The 19,589-nt window shown below is 44.1% G+C and overlaps 1 protein-coding gene and 1 non-coding gene across 2 annotated transcripts in view; one reads left to right on the top strand and one right to left on the bottom strand.

Moving 5' to 3' along the window:
• The window catches only part of CACNA1E (calcium voltage-gated channel subunit alpha1 E), a 548,688-nt gene that overhangs the window by 345,734 nt on the left and 183,365 nt on the right, over window positions 1-19,589 (bottom strand). The window lies entirely within an intron of this gene.
• Window positions 12,874-12,948, top strand: TRNAN-GUU. The gene has a single exon. It is a non-coding gene; the product is annotated as a tRNA-Asn (tRNA).

Here is a 19,589-nt window from a genome sequence, read left to right as displayed (position 1 = left end):
TACAGACCCTCTCTGCAGCACTGGAGGGAAAGGCTTTCTTTTCCTCCTTGTCTTGGCAGGGCTTTTAGAGTAAGACAATATGCCCAAAGTCAAGAAGACAATTTCTACACACCAAACTGATGGAATGTTCCCCAACCATTTTTGACCATCCAGCCACTGAACACTTAATGTGGATGTTTCTGGGCCTTAGTTCTAGGTAATAGCACAATGTTCTTGGCCAACTCTAAGCACCTGGGAGGTGGACAGGTGCAGTGGAGTATATTCTGTCCTGACAATGTTTTCTAACTCTACCCAAGTCGGTTAGGAGTTCTTAGCTAGGAGCTATATTGATATGCTACATCCCCTCCATGATTCTGGTTTTGCCCACTGGAGTATGAGACAAGGTGTGTGACTTTAGGCAAGTTATTTACAGTTAGCCTCAGTTTCATCACCTATAAACTGAGATTAATAGTAGTTCTTTCTCACCAAACTGCTGTGAGATAATGCATAAAAGGGCTAAACACAATGCTTAATGACATGATGAATAAATGACTTTATGATTTCCATTGGTTTACTAATGCTTTTCTTACAACTTGCACACAAACACTACAGTGCAGTGAACTGCTTGTTATGGCCCTTCTAGCCATGATCTTTGTGACTCCCACCAGATGACTGCACGGGCCTATGCAAGTTTGTGGTACTTGTGGCTCACGATGGAGAGGACTGGATAGCTCACCAATAATGCAAATAAGGTACACGGCACTCTTGTGGGGGTGGCTGTTGTTGTTGTTAGGTGCTGCTGAGTTGGCTCTGACTCATAGCGCCTCTCTGTACAACAGAACGAAACACTGCCCGGTCCTGCACCATCCTCACAATCCTTGCTATTATAATCCTTGAGCCCATCATTGCAGTCACTGTGTCATTCCATCTTGTTAAGGGTCTACCTTTTTTTTGCTAATCCTCTATATTACAAGCATGATATCCTTCTCCAGGGAAAGATCCCTTCCAATGATATGACCAAAGTAGGTAAGACAAAGTCTGGCCATTGTGGAAATGGGACCATGCAAATAAGATGTATGGAACCCCAACATGGGGATTAGTCAGTTTTACCATCCTACTAGGCTTAAAGTGAGCCATCCCAGAAGCAGAAATGGGGAGACCTGACTACTGCCATGATGAGATGGAAGTGGAGTGCGTCCTTTGGACTCAGTGTCCCTGCATTGGGAACCTCCCAAGATCCAGGAGACAGAGAGCTGTAACACCAGAGAGACCAGGAGAGATTGTGAGAACCAATGGCAGACAAGTGAAGACAGCACAACAGGAGACTGGCAGGAGACAGTGCAGTGGGCTTCCTGGCTCATGGTGAGAAAGCTGAGAGCCTTCAGGCAGAAGGCTATCTGGCAGAATGGTACCTCCAGGCACCTGGCCCTTGGGTCCAGGTTTACTAGCAGAGTAAGATGCCTCTGGGCACTTATAGGCAGAGCTAAAAGAGCTTTGTAACACTTGCCAGAGCAGGGAAGAGGCCAAGGGACTGTGGGGCTGAGAGGCCAAGGGTCAGAAAGAGGCATACCAATGTGCACTGCTGAGAAGAGGCTGTCATGATGGAAGAACTAACTGTATGCATTCTGAATAGTTTCTGATCCTGAAATGTAACCTGTTACTTCCCTATTGAGTCACTCTGGTGGTGCTGTGGTGAAAGCACTGTGCTGCTAACCAAAATGTCAGCAGTTCAAACTCACCAGCCATTCCATGGGAGAAAGATTAGGCAGTCTCATTTTGTAAAGATTTATAGCATTGGAAACCCTATGGGGCAGTTCTACTCTGTCCTATAGGGTCGCTATGAGTTGGAATCAACTTAATGGCAGAGCTCTGGTAGCATAGTGGTTAAGACACTTGCCTGCTAACCAGATGGCTGGCGGTTCAAACCCACCAGCCACTCCTCGGAAGGAAGGCTGGGCAATCCTACTTCCGTAGTGCCACTGCCTCGGAAACCCAAGGAGGGGTCACTATGAGTCGGGTTTGACTCGTCGGCACATAACAACAACAACAACAACAATAAATCCCATAATTGTGAGTATCATCTGTGAGTTCTATGTGCCCACTGCAACGCATTATCAAACCCAGCAGAGAAATAGAGAGTGCCGTGGGAGGGACAAACACTCCTGCAAAGCCCTCACCAACTCCCCACCCTATCCCTGAGCTCATTCTATCACACTGAATCTGAGTGCCCTGTCCATCTGTCCACTTTGTGGCTCTCCCCATTTCCTATTCTGCCACATTAAGGACCATTATTCTCAATCCCTCTCTATCATCCTTGGCTAACTGTTTTTCTGTTTAATATCCCCCTTCAAAATTCATCCCTTTTACATATCTTGCCTCCATTTTCATGCCATTGACCAAAACAAAACACAAACTTCTCTCAAAACAAGAGGCTTTTAAGGAAGGAGGAGACAGGAAGAGGGGACTAAGCAGCCAGAAAAAAACAAAAGAAAAAGACAAAAATGAAGAAGAAAAGAAATAAAACCCCAAGTGCCATTTTTTCTCCCAGGGCCTTCATCTCTTTATTCTCTTGTTTGTCTTATTTCAGGCTTCAGCCCAGGGGGTACCACTAGCATTTCATTTTGTTTTCCACATGGCCTTGATGCACCTTTTGTGCCTGGCAAATGTTAAATAAGAATTGGCATTACAATAAAGGAATGCACAGGAGGTGGCCCTGATGGGCAAAGCATTCTTTCAGGTGCTAAGAAAAAAGCCAAGGAAGGAAAATGCTCTCTCTGCACTTCTTCCCAAGCTTAACAACCTTTATGGAGCCTTTGTGGGAACCAGCTCTGGGTGTGGCCGTCTCTTCTGAATCTAAAGCTGTCTGTCTGATCCCGGCTGTGTTGTTGTTGTTGTTTGCCGTCGTCGAGTCGCCCCGACTCATAGCGACCCCTCCTTGGGTTTCCGAGGCAGTATCACTATGGAAGTAGGATTGCCCAACCTTCCTTCTGATCCCGGCTGTAGCAGGACTGAAACACAGTCAAGAGTCACCACTTCCTAGCCCCACAGCCTTCGAGACTGTGGTTCATCAATCAAGAGTGTGCAGTACCAGTACCAGGAGTTGCACTTAGTAGACTCTGACTCATAGAGACCTCACACATGTCGGAACAGCTTGTGCTCCATAGAGTTTTCAAGGCTGATTTTTCAGAAATCACCAGGCCTTTCTTCTGAGGCACCTCTGAGTAAACCTCCAACCTTTTGGTGAGCAGCTGAGTTTGTTAACCATTTACGTTGCCCAGGGTCTATGAGAAGGAGCTCTGGTGGCATAGTGCAAGGTATGTGACTGCTAACCAAAAGGTTGGCAGTTCAAACCCACCAGCCATTCCACGGAAGGAAGACTGGGCGATCTACTTCTGTAAAGATTTACTGCCTTGGAAACCCAATAGGGGTCGCTATGAGTCAGAACTGACTCAATGGCACTAAGTTTTTTTTGGTTTTATTTTGTTTTTTAAGGTTTCTAAGTCTGCAGTCATAGCATGCAATGAGTAATCTAGAATGTGGAAGGAGTCTCGGGAAATAAAAAGGAGGCCATCAGAAGCAGTAGCAGCGATGCCCCAAGGGAAAGAACAGAAAAACACAGGTCACAAAAACTCCAGGCTGGGACTAGAACAGAGGGATCAAGCAAAAAGATCCTGCCCAGTCGTGCCAGGATTTGGCCTGTCAGTGCCTCTAGGTTTCCCATGGACATACCTGATGGCTGACAAACCCCACACCCAAGTCCCACCCATCACCAATGAACCTCATGTTCATCGAGCATTTCCATTCTCAATCAGCTATCATTCTAGCCCAAGAATGTCTTCTTACATCTAGTCCTCTTATGACAACCTTCCAGCACTCCTTGCTTCCCTCCACCTAAACACTTCTGCCAAAGACAGTTTTCATAATGTGTATACTCTGTTTAAACATCAGCTGTAATTTCTCTTTATCTGCAGGATAAAATCTAATCTGCCAAGCCTGACAATCAACTGCTTTCATGATTTGGTCCAACCTTCCTATTTTTTAAGTCCTATTTCTCCATGGTTTCTTCAAGTGCTCCCTAAACATTTTCCAGTCTTCCTGCTTTTTCTCACTCTGTCATCTTCACCTGGATAGCCTTACTTACCATTCCTTGTTCCTGTCTGTCTTCCCAAGTCTTATCTGTCTGTGCTGCTTATTCTCCATTTGTCTGCCCTCTCCCCATCTATTCTCCACCCTTCTCTATGCCCTGAGAGGTTAACTACTCCTAACTGCATCACCTGTCCTCTAGCTTTTAACAGGAGGCACCAGCAGAAGGAGAGAGAGTTGGGGGTATGTCTTTCCTGGCTTTGGTGCATCAGTTCTGACAGAGGCTAGACTCCTATGGCCACAGCCTGGCAGGCCCTCTTCCTTGGTTCTAGCTCTCATTGGGCTCTGATAACCCCATTTCCTCACCTTCCTCCTTCAGGCCAAGGAGTAGAAATGGCTTCTCACAATAGCTAGTGCCTAGGGACCAAAACTTGGCTTATTGGTCTCTATAGTCCTGTATATATCTCTAAAATACCCCTTTCAATAAATCCTCTTCAAAAACCCAGCTGAGTGTTCTTGTTTCCTGTCAGGATCCTGCCTGACACATCATTTTTCTAGCCTTAATCCAAATCCCACCTCCTCCAGGAACCCTCCTTTTCTACTCTAGCTAAGAGTGATTGCTCATCCCTCTGCACGCCCCAACATCTCTACTTAATTCCAACACTCCTATGGATCTGTAGGTTTTCAAAGTCTTTGACATAATGAACTCATCTTTTCCTCACAACAACCCTGAAAGACAGACAAGGTATTATTACCATTAGTAATATCATTTCCATTTTGCAGAGACCTGAAGCATCTACGGAATAAGAGACTTGGCTGAGAACAAAAAGCTCTTAAGTTACTACAATTTAGACAGTTTGGGCCAAAGATAACTGGGTTCCCCACTATTCAGGCCAGCATGGAAAGAGAGGAAGATGTATCAGGCGAGACAGGGACTGGGAGGCACCTACAGATACATAGGGTCCAAGAAAATAAAATCCAATGGATATGACACAAAGGTTAAGACTCAATTCACAAAAAACACACAAGCTGTATTTGGAGGAAAATGAATATATACACAAGCTAATTAATAATAACTACATAAAACAGAATGGGTCCAGGTAGGGGGGATTTAAAGGTAAAAACCCTTTATTGTATCTTTTGAATACTTGACCCGCTCCACTTCTGCCCTGTTCTTGAATCAAAGCCCCATGCACAGAGGCAGTCAACATAAATTCATTAATTTGTTCAGCCTCAACATGGGCCAGGCATTACACCATGTCCTGGAGACACCTCAGTGAACAAGACAGGCATGGCCTTTCTCTAAAGGTGACCTCAGGTATGCCCATCTCAATTTCAACTCTAGATCTCTTAACTTTTCATTTTTATTGTGGTAAATATATACGTTACAAAATATCTGAGGTTTCAACATTCTTCACACATACAGTTGAAACTGATACCTCGTGTGTCAATTTCAAGATTTTCAATTTTTTTATGTATAAACAAATGATATAATACCTTATGTAACTGATTGTCAGAGACATATATTTTTTCACATATTAAACTTCCCAAAAATAACAGTCGCCATACTGCAACCATAGAGTGTTGTTCTACTGGGATCTTTGGAAAGTCAATTGCCAGGCCTTTCTTCTGAGATGCATATGTTGTTGTTGTTGTTTGCCGTCGAGTCGGCCCCAACTCATAGCGACCCCTCCTTGGGTTTCCGAGGCAGTATCACTACAGAAGAAGGATTGCCCAACCTTCCTTCCGAGGAGTGGCTGGTGGGTTTGAACCGCCAGCCTTCTGGTTAGCAGTCAAGTGCCTTAGCCACTATGCTACCAGAGATGCATATAGACATCAAGGAATCCTTCACTGGATGGATCTGAACCTCCAGCCTCTCAGTTAATAGGTGAGTGCTTAATTATTTACACTACCCAGAGAATCCTTCAGGACAAATGGCATCTAAATAGCAACAAATAACTAGACTATGACAATGCTAGTAAGTGCACTTCAAAGAAAAATACACCCACTCCTCATCAACATGGTTAGGTTTCAAAGATCAGGTCATTAAGTGAAAACTGGCATCATGCGAAAATGAAGGATAACCACATGAAATCACAAAATGGAGGATGACTACTTCATTACATAACTGCCAAACCCCTGAGAATCATGGCCCAGCCAAGTTGACACATATCTTAATCATCACAGCCAGAGTTACTCTCATCTTGCACCTTGGCCTTTGTTACTGCCAGGCATATGTACATCATTCATGTGCAACATAGTCATCATATATGTATTTTACTGACGTCGTAAAATGTCAGAAAAATAGATATTCAATAAGTGAGGAACAGATGTAGAGAGATGATTTCTGAGGAGAGGTGACTTTGTTTCGGGATGATGGTCCGGCAAGATTTTCCTGAGGCTATGTCCTTTAGACTGAGAACTAAGAGATGTATAGGCGCTAACCAGAAAGGGGAGGGGAGAAATTCACACAAGAAGAAAAGCAGGTCCAAAGTTTCTGAAGTTGGTGGGGGTATGTGACAAAGGTCAGTATGGCTGTAGGACAAAAATCAGGGGCTAGAAAAGCTGTAAAGGTTGGAGAGACCATAGGCCTGTTCAGGATTCGGGTCTATATTTCAAGTGCAACAGGACTCTAATCAAGGGTTTTGTTGTAGTTTTTTAATTACTAACTAAGTCTGTACTTTACTCATATTTCCTTACTTTTTCATCTAAGGTTGTCCCCCCACCCTACAAGGGAAGGGAAGTATCTTTTTATTTTTTTTACCATCAACGCCTTTATTAATTTGATACTTTCACTTTTAAAAAAAAAACCAAAAAACTAAGGATCATTACTGTGAAATGACTCAGCAGTTGGTAACCAAGTTAATTAAATTCTAGATTTCTTAACTTTTCATCTTTATTGTGGTAATTATATATGTTACAAAATATCTGACACTTCAACATTCTTCCCATGTACACAATTCAGTAACACTAATTATGTTCATCACATTGTTTAACCATCACATCACCTTTACCTGTTCCCCAATTATACTGTCACCCTTAACGGAAGCTCAGTGTCCCCTAATCCCGATGAAGGCTTTTAAAAGGGAGGTAAAATAAAAGATTTCATTCTTCAAAGACTATTCTGGTGGCAGACTAGAGAATGGATTGAAAAAGAACAAGAGAGGGAGCTGAGAAGACAGTGAAGAGGAGGCTGTAGTAATCCAGAGGAAACAAGATGGTGACTTGGATGAGAGAAGCAGTGGTTGAGATGGAGGCATGGGACAGAATAGGATATATTTTAGAGGTAGCATTCATAAGACTTGGTGTTTTCAGAGAGGCAGAGAATAAAGAAGTGGGAAAAGACGAAGATGACACTGAGGCTTTTTTCTCTCTCTTTTTTTTTTTAAGTTTGTATAACTAAGTGGTGAAGCTATTTTACTGAGATGGAATACACCTGAAAAAGAGCACAGTAGGAGGATCAAGACTTCAGTTTAAGACTTGATAGTATGAGGTACTTAAAAATGGTGCTAACAGTAGGTAATTGTGCTATCTGGATCTGGAGCTCAGATGAAAGTTAAGGGCTAGAAATATAAATTTGAGTATTCAGTATATAGTCCAGGGACTTTGAACAAGATCCCCTAGGGTAAGAGTGAATGAGAGGAAAAGAGAGCCCAGAGAAGCGGCAACCTGAAAGATGGAAGGAAACAGGACAGCGTGGTGGTTCTAAAGCCATGGACAGGGCTTCAAGAGGAGGGAGGGGGCAACCATGTGGAATGTCACTGAAGGGTAAAAATAAGATCCATTGATTCATCCACCAAAGGTAACATGACTGAGGTTTACATTCTCAAATTACCTCAAGCTTATTATACCCAGCACATTAAGAGAATTGTCTACACTTAACTCCCCATCTGGATAAATACCTACCAGATAGAGCCTGAAACCTCTGCACACTGAAAGTGCCACAAGAAGATCACTCCCTACCCCACCCCCAACACCCACTCCCATCCCAGGGCAACAAAGCCAGGACAATGGAGTTCCAGGCACTGTCTCCCAGACTCCAGGCAATGGCAGGTGCTGCTCTGAGGACTTCTGGGAGGTGACAGAAATAGCTATATAGATAGTAAGACCCATGCTTGTCTAGAACTGCTAAGAACACTGGATATTGATTAAATTTTTCTATCTCCACAACAGGTTTCTCTCTCTCTCTTTCTCTCTTTTTGGTTGTTATTGTTCATGTTTGAAAAACATAAGGAAGAGAAATTCAGTAACAGGAATTCTTCTTTTATGTGTTCTAGGGGGAGGTTTCAGTGCTGCCCTTGAACACTGGTCTAGCTGAAGAATCAGGGGTGTCACAGCACCCTGAAAACCAATGGAGAGCACACACAGCCTCCCTCCCCTCCCCCCTGTCCCTCTGTTCCTCCCTTTTACCCTACTGCTCTGTTCCCCTCAAATGGGATCCTTTCTCTGCCTCTTCCGGCATCCTTCCTTTGTCTACATTATACCTCCTGTATCTCAGCTCCCTTCTACTCAGTCTCATCTCTTTCTGCTTCCTCCTCAATTGCCTCCTAAGTTACACATACAAAGGTCTACACATGCATGCACATACACAAAATCTGTCTTCTCTCCCTTTCATCCCTAGCTCAATCTCTGAACATCTCATTTCCATTCTCAGAGAAGAGTGATCAACCAGTCAAAATGAAAACACCAAAACCATTGCTATCAACTCACAGAGACTTTACAGAACAAGGTAGAACTGTTCCATAGGGTTTCCAAGGCTACAAATTTTACAGAAGCAGACTGCCACATCTTTCTCCCACAAAGTGGCTGGTGGGTTCAAACCACTGACATTTCGGTTAGCAGCCAAGCGCTTAACCACCATGCCACCAGGGCTCCTTCTATCAACTAGCAAGCCTGACTTTCTGAGAGAAGACAAATGGGGCCTTTCTCATCTTTCCTATATAAGAGGATTTTAGGGTCTTTGTCCTCCCCTAGTTCTACAAATTGGACATAAAAAGAGATACGAAATTTACTCCTCACCCCATTAAGAAACTCTGAGCCAGGTTAAGCAAGGCCTCCTGAGTCCACGGTCCCCACCTGGAGGGGATCAGAGTGGCTGTAGGAAACCTACTCCCTCCAGCTGGGTTACAGGACTGGATCCAATTTGAGACTAAAGTAGGGCAAGGTGTGTAGTAAGCACAGTTCTACCAAAGTCCCACAGGAATCATGACAGGTGACCCAATTTCATCTCAAGTGACTTGGCAGCAGCCTCACCTCTGCCACTAGACAGTTTCAGGAAAAGCCTAATTACATGCAGCAGGGGGCCTGGCACCCTGCAGAGAAGCTACTGGCCCTGGTGTAAACTTCCTGCCTCCTACTCCTCACTTCCACTCCTATCCACCCCTTTCCAAGGAAAGTATAGCCAGTGTCAGCTCCCATTCCCAAATAATCCACACCGACTCTTCCTAAAAAGCATTATCTCCAGCCTGCCTGGAAGAAGGGCAGGAAGTTTTGTGTGTCATGTTGAACTGGAAGAATGTAGTAGATTCTGAGGGTCCTGAAAGAAAGGAGGACAAAAGCAGGAAGGGTACCCTAAAGACCCACACTTTGGCTATGGATGGGGCCCCAGTCTGAGACTGGGTCAGGGTGGAACAACTCACTGCTGTAGGCCTCAGAAGGAATGGAACTTGAAAACTGGGCATTCAAGTACAAATTCATGGGGTCAGCAAGGACCTTCCTCTCAAATCATGGTGATTCCAGCATATGGAGAAGCTTAGCTCCTCTCTTAAAAATCCATCCTTCCAAAATGAGATCACTGGCTGGTTCTGTCACCCACGGGAGAGGGTGAAATGTAGAGGGGGAATGGGTCAGAGCGCAAACCCCAAGCTTCACTTCAGCATCTTCTCCCATCCCCCTCTGCCTGAGCTGCCTACAGAGGCCCACAAGGCAGACAAGAGCAACCGCCCCTCCCTTTCCCCTGCCCACCTTCTAGTAAGGCAGAGAATGTGACCAGAGACAGAAAACAGGCAGAAGAAAAATCAGAAGATGACAAGAAATCAAGTCTTCTATGAACTTTAGAATCATTCTGGGTAATCAAGAATTCTCAGTACAGGAGATCAAAGATGAAAAATGCTTAACAACATCTGACCAGTCTTCCAAGTATTCCAAACCCTCCAGCATCAAAAGGACAGTCCTACTTTAGCATTCTCTCTTATGAAAATATTTTATATATATACATATATGTCATGAGCAAAGCCTCCCCTGGGAGGGAGGGAGGACCTGTTCTCTCTTAGAAATACTAATTGAAGTGTTCACACATGCACGTGCCTCATACAAAAAAAGTCAGTTTCCCCACATAACTACTCTCTATGACAACCTGGAGGACAAGCCACAATGTAACATGCAAGCATATTAAACAATTTCTCTTTTTCCTCCAAATGCCCCTTTGTTGTTGCTGTTTTCGCTATTTGTTGTTGTTGTTGTTGTTATTTGCCATCGAGTCGGCCCCGACTCATAGCGACCCCTCCTTGGGTTTACAAGGCAGTATCACTACGGAAGTAGGAATGCCCAACCGCTATTAGTGGTCATCAAATCAGCCCTGACTCATAATGACTTTATGCACAACAGAGCTAAATGCCGTGCCATCCCCAAGATCGGTTACAGATCAGACTTTTGTGATCCACAGGGTTTTCACTGGCTGGCTTTTAGAAGTGGATCACCAGGCCTTTCTTCCTAGTCTATCTTAGTCTAGAAGCTCCAATAAAATCTGTTCAGTCTCAAAGCAGCATATAAGCCTCCACTGACAGATGGATGTGGCTGCACATGAGGTGCCTTGGCTGGGATCTGAACCTGGTTCTCCCACATGGCAAATTCCACCACCAAACCATCAAACCAAAACCAAATCCAGTGCCATTGAGATGATTCCAACTCACAGTGACTCCCATTGGGTTTCCAACATAGTAAATCTTTATGGAAGTAGATTACTCCAGCTTCCTTCCATGGAGCAGCTGGTGGGTTTGAACCACCAACCTTCTGGTTAGCAGTCAAATGCCTTAGGCACTGCACCACCAGATCTCCCTAACTGCTTCCTAAATGAACCTTTAACAGTACTAATTTTGAGATAATTGTAACATAATGGTTAAGAGCACATACTCTAAAGACAGACTAACTTGGTTTTCTCAAATGTAAAATGGGGATATAATAGTCCTATCTCAAAGGGTCAGCGGGGAAAATCAAATGGATAATATCTGTAAAGTGCTGAGAATGATGCCTGGTACACACTATGTCCTATACAAATGTTTGCTATTATTTTCCCTCTGGTTTTTTCACCACACTAAATATCCCCATGGATATAAGCAATAGGTGTCCCATCCTTAAGGCCAGCAGCTTTCTCTTCCTGGTTTTAAGGTTTACTTACCCTCAATTCATTTTCACATTCAAATTCTGCCCAGCAGTGTTTGAGGCTTGCTGTGGCACCAGCTCTAAGCCTAGATAAAGGCCTCAAATGGACATCCTTGGGAATTCTGACCTCATCACCCCATATCCCAGAGTCCCTGCAGTTACTTTCATGCATAAACATGGATTTCGTGGACCCTCAATGAGTGACTTCTGCTTTTGTTAATAGAGACTCTTTGAGTCTCTTTGTGGCTTCATCTAACCGAAGAGCTGGAATGGCCAATGGGCCTAACAATACTATGGGCACTCAGGTGAGTGGTTCAACCCTACTGAAGCCAGCTGACCTCTTACATGGGAAAGCTGTTCTGAGAGCACAGATTAGGTCTATAAGACATCCAGCTATCTCACAAATGCACCCCACTGGTCACCAGAGCGCCCGATGCAAAGGCCAGATACAGAGCATTGATGTCTCCCCACCATGAATTCATATTCTGCTCACTCATTTACTCACTCAGCAAATAGTATGAAATACTTACTTTGTGCCTAGTATTGATTGATCTGAATAACAACTGTCCACAGCAATGAATGAGACAAAACCCCTGCCCTGTGAAACTTACACTCTACTGGGATGAGTTAGCCTATAAACAAAATAAATAGGTAAAGCATACACTATGGTAGATGGTGATAAGTGTTCAGAAGAGAAATAAAGCAGGGAAGGAGATTGAGAGTGAAGGGAAGTGGGGAGTTCAAATTTTAAATGGGGTAGCCAGGAAAGGGCTCATTGAGTAAAGGGCACTCAAGCGGCTAAGGGAGGAAGAGCATTCCAGACAAACAGAACAGCAGGAGGCCTGACATGTCTGCAGAAGGGCACCATGCTGGAGTGGAACAGTGAGGGGTAGAGAAGGAGGTGAGCTGACTGTGTGTAATCCTGCAGACCTGTGGAAGAGCTCTGGCTCTTATTCAGGGAGGGAGGAGGAGCCCCTGGAGGGTTCTGCATAGAGGAATGACATGTTCAGGTTTTCATAACCAGGATCAAAAGGACAGTCTGAATTTGGGTGATAGTGCCATTTGGGAGAGACTCTGGTGGTGGCTGTGACCAGGGTGTAGTGCAGGAAGTGATGAGACAGGGTCAGATTCTGGACACATTTGGAATGTGGAGCTGACAGGATTTATTGATGAATTAAATGTCGAGTATGAGAAAAAGAGATGACAAGAATGGTTCCAAGATTTTGGTGGTTACTGTGTCTAATAATGATGTCACAGGTGACTGATGTAAGCCGAGCCAGGGTTCGGGTGGAAGGAAATAAAAGACTCTGAGCACAGTAAGGGATTACATGAAGCACTGTAAGCCTGCAAAGGGAGCATTCCAGCACTCAGCACAGTGTCTAGCATATAGTAGGTCCTCAACATCCTAATAAATGCCTAATGAATGAAAAGGACTACTGTGGCGCAATCGGTTAGCGCGTTCGGCTGTTAACCGAAAGGTTGGTGGTTCAAGCCCACCCAGGGACGGGCCTTTAGTTTAGGGAGCTCTGGTAGCATAGTGGCTAAGGCACTTGACTGCTAACCAGAAGGCTGGCGGTTCAAACCCACCAGCCACTCCTCGGAAGGAAGGTTGGGCAATCCTACTTCCGTAGTGATACTGCCTCGGAAACCCAAGGAGGGGTCGCTATGAGTCAGGGCTGACTCAACGGCACATAACAACAAACAACAACAACAACAACAACACAGTTACAGAAATAAAAATCAGCTTTAAAATAACATTGCTTGAGGGAAAATATAATTCTTACAGGGGAGGAGGAGGAGAAAAGAAGAAAATCAATCAAAATAGAAGCAGCTCACACTAGAGAGCTCTCTCCACCCCTGAAGCCTGTGTCCTTTATCTGCTGGCTAACCAAAAGATCAGCAGTTCGAACCCACCAGCTGGTCTGCAGGAGAAAGTTAAGGCAGTAAAGATTTACAGCCTTGGAAACCCTATGGGGGTCGCTATGTGTTGGAATCAACTCAATGGCAGTGGGTTTCATTTATGGCAAAGGAATCTCTATCATAATCAAGAAACTGGCCCTAGAGAATGTTAAACCTAACACATTTACAAAGTAAAGGGACAGGGAATGTTGTGGAAGGCAGTATTGTCCAGATGGGGTAGTCTGAGAAGGGAAGGAAGTGAGCAGAGACCTGAAGTGGGAGAGGGTACCTCCAGAGACATGGAGAAGTGCAATCCAGGTGGAGAGTCAGCAAAAGAAATGACCAAAAGTGGTTGCGCCCGACAGTGTCAAGAACAGCTTAGAAGGGCAGGGAAGCTGGAACAAGAGGGGCACAGAGGGAGGAAAGGTCAGGAGAGCATCAGGCCAGAGCACACTGGGCCTTGTAGGCAATGGTTAGGTGTTCAGATTTTGTTTGGACAAAAGACTTCCTTTGAGGTGTTTTGAGCAGATGAGTTATATGATCTGATATATGTGAAAGGATCACTCTGGCTGCTGAGTGAAGAACGGCTGCTGTAGGGCAAGAGTGAAGATGTAGAAACTGCTGCCCTCTGCCAACATTCTCTGTCCCCTTACTTGGCTTTATTTTACTTCATATTACTTATCATTATCTGGCATTATACACTTTTCATTGTGTTACTGTGGATATTTAGTGTGATGAAAAGACCAGAGGGAGGAATAATAGCCAACACTTACATATAACAAAGTACGTGCTCAGCATTATTCTCAGCACTGTACAGATATTAACCTATTTGATTTTCCATTGACCCTTTGAGATAGCACTAATATATCCCCACTTTACAGTTGAGAAAACCAAGGTAGTCTATCTTCAAAGTCTATGCTCATATAATTATCCTAGAATTGTCTCAAAGTAAGTATTGCTAAAGGTGTGTTTGGAAGGAATAGAGAAGATGTTTAATATGTTTGGTTGTTTTCTTGATTTGTCAGATTGTGGGGAGTAACTGTGTGTGAAAACTGACTTTTTTATGAGGCATGGATGTGTAAAGTTGTTTTGGTTTTTTTCCATTGTGGTTAAAAAAAGAAAAAAAAAAAACATATAACAAGACATGTGCCAGTTCAACACTTGATGTGATTATGTTCATCATGTTGTGCAACCTTTTCAAAGCTATTCCACTACCATTCACAGAAACTAAGTGTCCCCTAAGCAAACTCCCCCCCTATCTTCCTCCCTCCCACTCCTGGTAACCATTAATAAGTTTTGGTCTCCCTATATTTGTCTATTTCATATATATATACATGAAATATATCATGTATGTGTGTGTGTGTATGTATATATATATACACACACACACACACACACATACATGTATTTTTTAAAATTTTTAACATCTGTCTTCTACTCACCTAACAAAACCATCAACATCTCCCACTAGAACATGAGCTCCAGGACGGTAGAGATTTTGCTTCTTCACATCTATATCTCTAGCACCTAGCACAATGCTCAGCCATAGTAGGTGCTTGGCAATTATTTGTAGAATAAACCAATGAAATTATTGGAAAATGCTAGCAAATGTGCCAGATTAATGGGTTTTGTGCTGTCATCTAGCATTAAGAAATCTCCTTGCTGACAGCATGATCTTATACCACTTGTTAATTTATTACCCCTTCTATCCAATAATTCACTAAGTCTTTACTTCACATCTCCTATATGCCAGACACTGTGCAAGGTTCGGGGGATAGAATCATGTCAACTTACAGAGTTGATAGTCTAACAAATAATCACACAAATACACATGTAACAACAAATAGTGGTAAAAGCTATTAAGGAAAAGAAAAAGGTATTTAATGATACAAAGGCATTCAATTTAGACTGAGGTTCAAGAGAGGCCCTCTGTGAGGAAGTAACAATTAAGCTGAAACTTTAAGGGTCAGGAGTTCTGGTGGTATAGTGCCTAAGCATTTGACTGCTAACCAGAGGCTGGAGGTTCAAACCTCAGAAGGAAGACTGGGCAATCTACTTCCGTAGAGATACTGTCTCAGAAACCCAAGGAGGGGGCGCTGTGAGTTGGGACCAACACAACGGCAGAGAGTTTGATTTTTTTGTTTTTGAGGATTTGATCAGATGAAGAATGAAGAGGGAATAATGTGAGCAAAGCAAAGGGAATAGTTGGCACAAAGCAGAGGAAACAATGTGAGCAAAAGGACTGGAAATGAGAAAGAGCCTGGAAAGTTAGAGGTCACTGTGATAGAAGCACAGAGGATGAAGGAGGAGGGGAATGCAGTAAGACAGAAGAACAGACAGGGGACAGACAAAGCTAGGTAGATCAAATCACAAGATCAGCAGAGGCATGACAATGAGGAACTCAGGCTCAGTGGACCAATCCCCTTATCCAAACTGCAGGAACACTGCCAAGAATCTGAAGAAAGTCAGTGTCAAACAAAAGGAAGTACAGACAAAAAAAATGCAAAAATACACTGCCATCGAATCAGATCTGACTCACAGTGACCCCTCCTTGGGTTTCCTAGGTGGTATCACTATGGAAGTAGATTGCCCACCTTCCCACCAGAGCTCAGGTAAGTCATTGATAATTTCAAGTAATGAGACCATTCTTCTGACAAAAGAAACTCTATAAACATTAACAGATATTCAAAGTTCTTTACAATTTGCCCCCAATCTCCTCTCCAGGCATTTTCCAACCCACCCCCTACATTATGGTCACTTCTTGAATATGGTATACTAATTGTATACCCCCACCCCCACCTGGCTTTTGCTCCTGTCATTTCCCTTCCCACCCGCCTTCCCTGCCTAGAGAAATTCTCTTGATTTCTATAAGCTTTCTTCAAGAAGCCTGTTTTGACCATCTCAGACCGAAATACTCGGCATCTTCTTTATGAGCCCATAGCACTTGATTCATAATGCTGAATAGGATTACAACACTATCATGGCATCCACTGAACACAGTCTGTCTTCTCTCCTTGAGGACAGAATAACAAAATCTCCCTAACCTTCTAACACCTAGAGTGGGTCCTAGCAAGGAGTAGGGCCTCTGATGTTTGTTGTGTAAAATAAGTTCAATTGAATTGCTCGAATTGTCCACCATCTCTTCTAACACTGTGCTCTAATGACAGCAGGGAGGAGTGGAAAGACCCTGGGCTTTTCTAATTAGGCAAAACTAGGCTCTATTCCAGAGTCCCCAAGTGGTATAAAACAGTTCAAATGCTCAGTGGACTGAAAGGTTGGTGGTCTGAGTCCACCCAGAGGCATCACAGAGCAAAGGCCTAGTGATCCACTTCCAAGAAATCAGCCACTGAAAATCTCACAGAGGGTAATTCTTCTCTGACACACATGGGATCACCATGAGTCAACAGCCGCTTGTAAGATTCCATTCCAGGTTTTCCATCTTAATAGCCACAACCTTGGGCAGGTCACCTAATGCCTTGCTGCCTGGACTGCCTCATTTGTAAAATGAGAAGTGATCAGTGTCACCTTGCAAGGCTAATACAAGAACTGAAGGCCGTGCATGTAAAGTACCCAGCACAGTGCCTGACACACATAGGTATAAACTAAATGGCAGCTATCATTATTATCAAGGAGGCTTATTGACACAGCTGCTAACCAATAGGTTGGTGGTTTGAAGCCACCCGACAGCTCCATGGGAAAAAGACTCGGCAACCTGCTCTAATATTTCAACCTAGAAAACCCTATGGGTCAGTTCTACTCTGTCACGTGGGGTTGCTATCTGTTGAAACATTATGATCCACATGTTTCAAGTTTTTCATGTCTTTTTTCAGTACTATATTAATGCTCAAAGAGATCCCAACAAAGTGTGTCTTGTTCTGAATGAGGAGAGGTAACACAGTGAAAAAGACATGAGTATGTGGATGTGGGGGGAGCTCTAGTGGTGTCGGGTCTAAGTAATTTGACTGCCCAGAAGGCTGGTTGTTCAAACCCACAGCCACTCCTCAGAAGGAAGATTGAGCAATCTATTTCTGTAGAGATACTGCCTCAGAAACCCAAGGAGGTAGGTCTCTATGAGTCGCATGGCCTTGATGCAGTGAGTTTGTTTTTTTTTTGGGGGGGTGGCGGTGGATGTGGAGATATAGCACTCCCAGGTGGTAAAGAGCAAGTGGCAGAGTATGATGTCATGGGAAACAAGATGACTCTGACTACTGCAAGATATTTCCTTTCTGCTTCTAAGGCTAACCTCTGCTCACTACTGAACTGACCGTTATTACAAAGGCCACAGAGAATCCAAGTCCCCATGGAGGCCATAAGCTCCTTCGAGTGTCAGGGTGGGTTTCATAAAAGAGATTGGTTGCCACAGCAGAAAAGGATATGTGAGCTCTTTCAAATTAGAACAGGAATTTAATTAAGCCAGGAGAGTAATGAGAGATGAAGAGATGATTAAGGCCCCAGGATATTTCCTTCCTTGGAGGCAAGGGGAGGAAGCAGGGCAGAGCTAGAATTCCTCCCTCCCCACTCACAATCTGCCCCTTTCTTCCTGCCCCTCAGGTCTGTCTCCTTCAAACCCTCCACTTATGGCTCCTTCTGAGGGTCCTCTTCTCCCATTTTTGGGACGCTTAGGCCCCTACCCCAAAACTCAGCCTTCTGAAAAGCTCTCCCTCAAGACATATGTGCTGCTGACTCATACTCCAAGCTTATAACAAACCTTAAAACTTTTAATTCCCCACTTATTATCTCTTCTCGCTCTTTCTACTTCATTCCATCTTCTTTCATGTGATGAATTATGTACAGTACTTCCAGTACTCAAGAAAGACCCTTTATCAAATCTGTACAAAAGAGAATTCATGAGTGGTTTTGATCAACCAAGAGTCTCTTGAAATGACAGAGAGCTACCCAGGCCTACAGGGAGACTCAGCTAAAATACACACACATACTGAGAGAGAGAGAGAGAGAGAGAGAGAGAGACATGTGTGTGAGGGGGATATGGGACCCTCTGAAACTTCATTTGGACAGAGCAACTATACTCTGCCTCAGGCGCATGCTTCCTTACATGCCTCCCTGTTAAGCTGCACACGGGCAGGGCAGGGACCGAAGGGATGTGCTCAAAACAGGAAGGCAAAGAGATGGAGTAGCTTGCTTTAGGTTTTGCACAAGCTACAACGCTAAGCCATGCCGTAGGGTTGGTTGGTTGGTTGGTTGGTTTTTAAATAAACTGTAATACAACAAGATATGTCCATAGGCAGCTGCTTCCCAAGATCGTTCAGCAAAAGGGTTTTATGTATACAAACCATAGCACACCTATGCCTTACACACTGAAAGGAGGGGGGAAAAATAAACTTAAACTGTGTTTCTTTTGGCCCTTTTCTCTGAATCTCTCAGCTCAATCCCCCACCTTTCTCCCTCCTCACCGCCTACTTCCCTGCTTGCTGAAGGCACCGAGATCCAGTTTAAATAACCTAGTTTGCAGCTTATTTAGCTCTAAATGGAAGTCGTAAGACAAATGCAATAAATAACTTGGGTACAAAAGAGAAGAATGTGTCCTCCCTCCTGCTCTGTCACACACAAGCACATGCAGACTAAACACTGGCAATTACTCTCTGCATGCGGTAACCTTTCCCAGGCATGGCACGCTGCTACGTACAGCTGTTTATAGTAGTGCAGGATGGCAGGTAACGTTCATGTGCCTGTGTAGACTGAGGTCCTAGAAGGTAGGCCAAGACTGCTAGCTCAATGAGGCAATGAAGGGTATTGTATCAGGAGGACTGGAGCCATGACATTTACCCCTTTGGGCAGCATTATCTTCATGACTTGGCTGGCCATAGAGGCCTTTCTTCCCAGCTCAGTCAGGTGGCATGCCCCTGAGGGGCTGTGTCACACTAGTCAAAGAGAGTGGAAAGTGGGAGACCTGGGGAACATAAGAAATGTGGAGAGAAAGAGGCCTTACTGGAAATATTGGGAGACAGAGAAGCTTGTGACAATGCTAGCCTGTGTCTGAGGAACATGTACTGCCAAGAATCTGAATGGGAGTAGGGGGCAAGGATGATTACAATCACCTGGGTATGTATGTATCTGCTACCTGTTAGGCCCTGCCTGTCCTTCCAAACTGGCAGCTTCTCTGATTCAATAAGGCAGTTGGTGACAACCATGAGAGGTACTCTCTAAGGCAAGTGGGGCACACACCCCAAATTATTTAGTGTGAAGGTAACGTCCCTTGGGAAATGACTCAAGCTCCCACACTCCCTTTC

This window comes from Orycteropus afer, unplaced genomic scaffold (genome assembly GCF_000298275.1).
Source record: "Orycteropus afer afer isolate SDZICR_OR568_19922 unplaced genomic scaffold, OryAfe1.0 scaffold00043, whole genome shotgun sequence".
NCBI lineage: Eukaryota > Metazoa > Chordata > Mammalia > Tubulidentata > Orycteropodidae > Orycteropus > Orycteropus afer.
The sequence above is the reverse complement of the archived record's forward strand: the minus strand, read 5'-3'. Positions and strand labels throughout refer to the sequence as shown.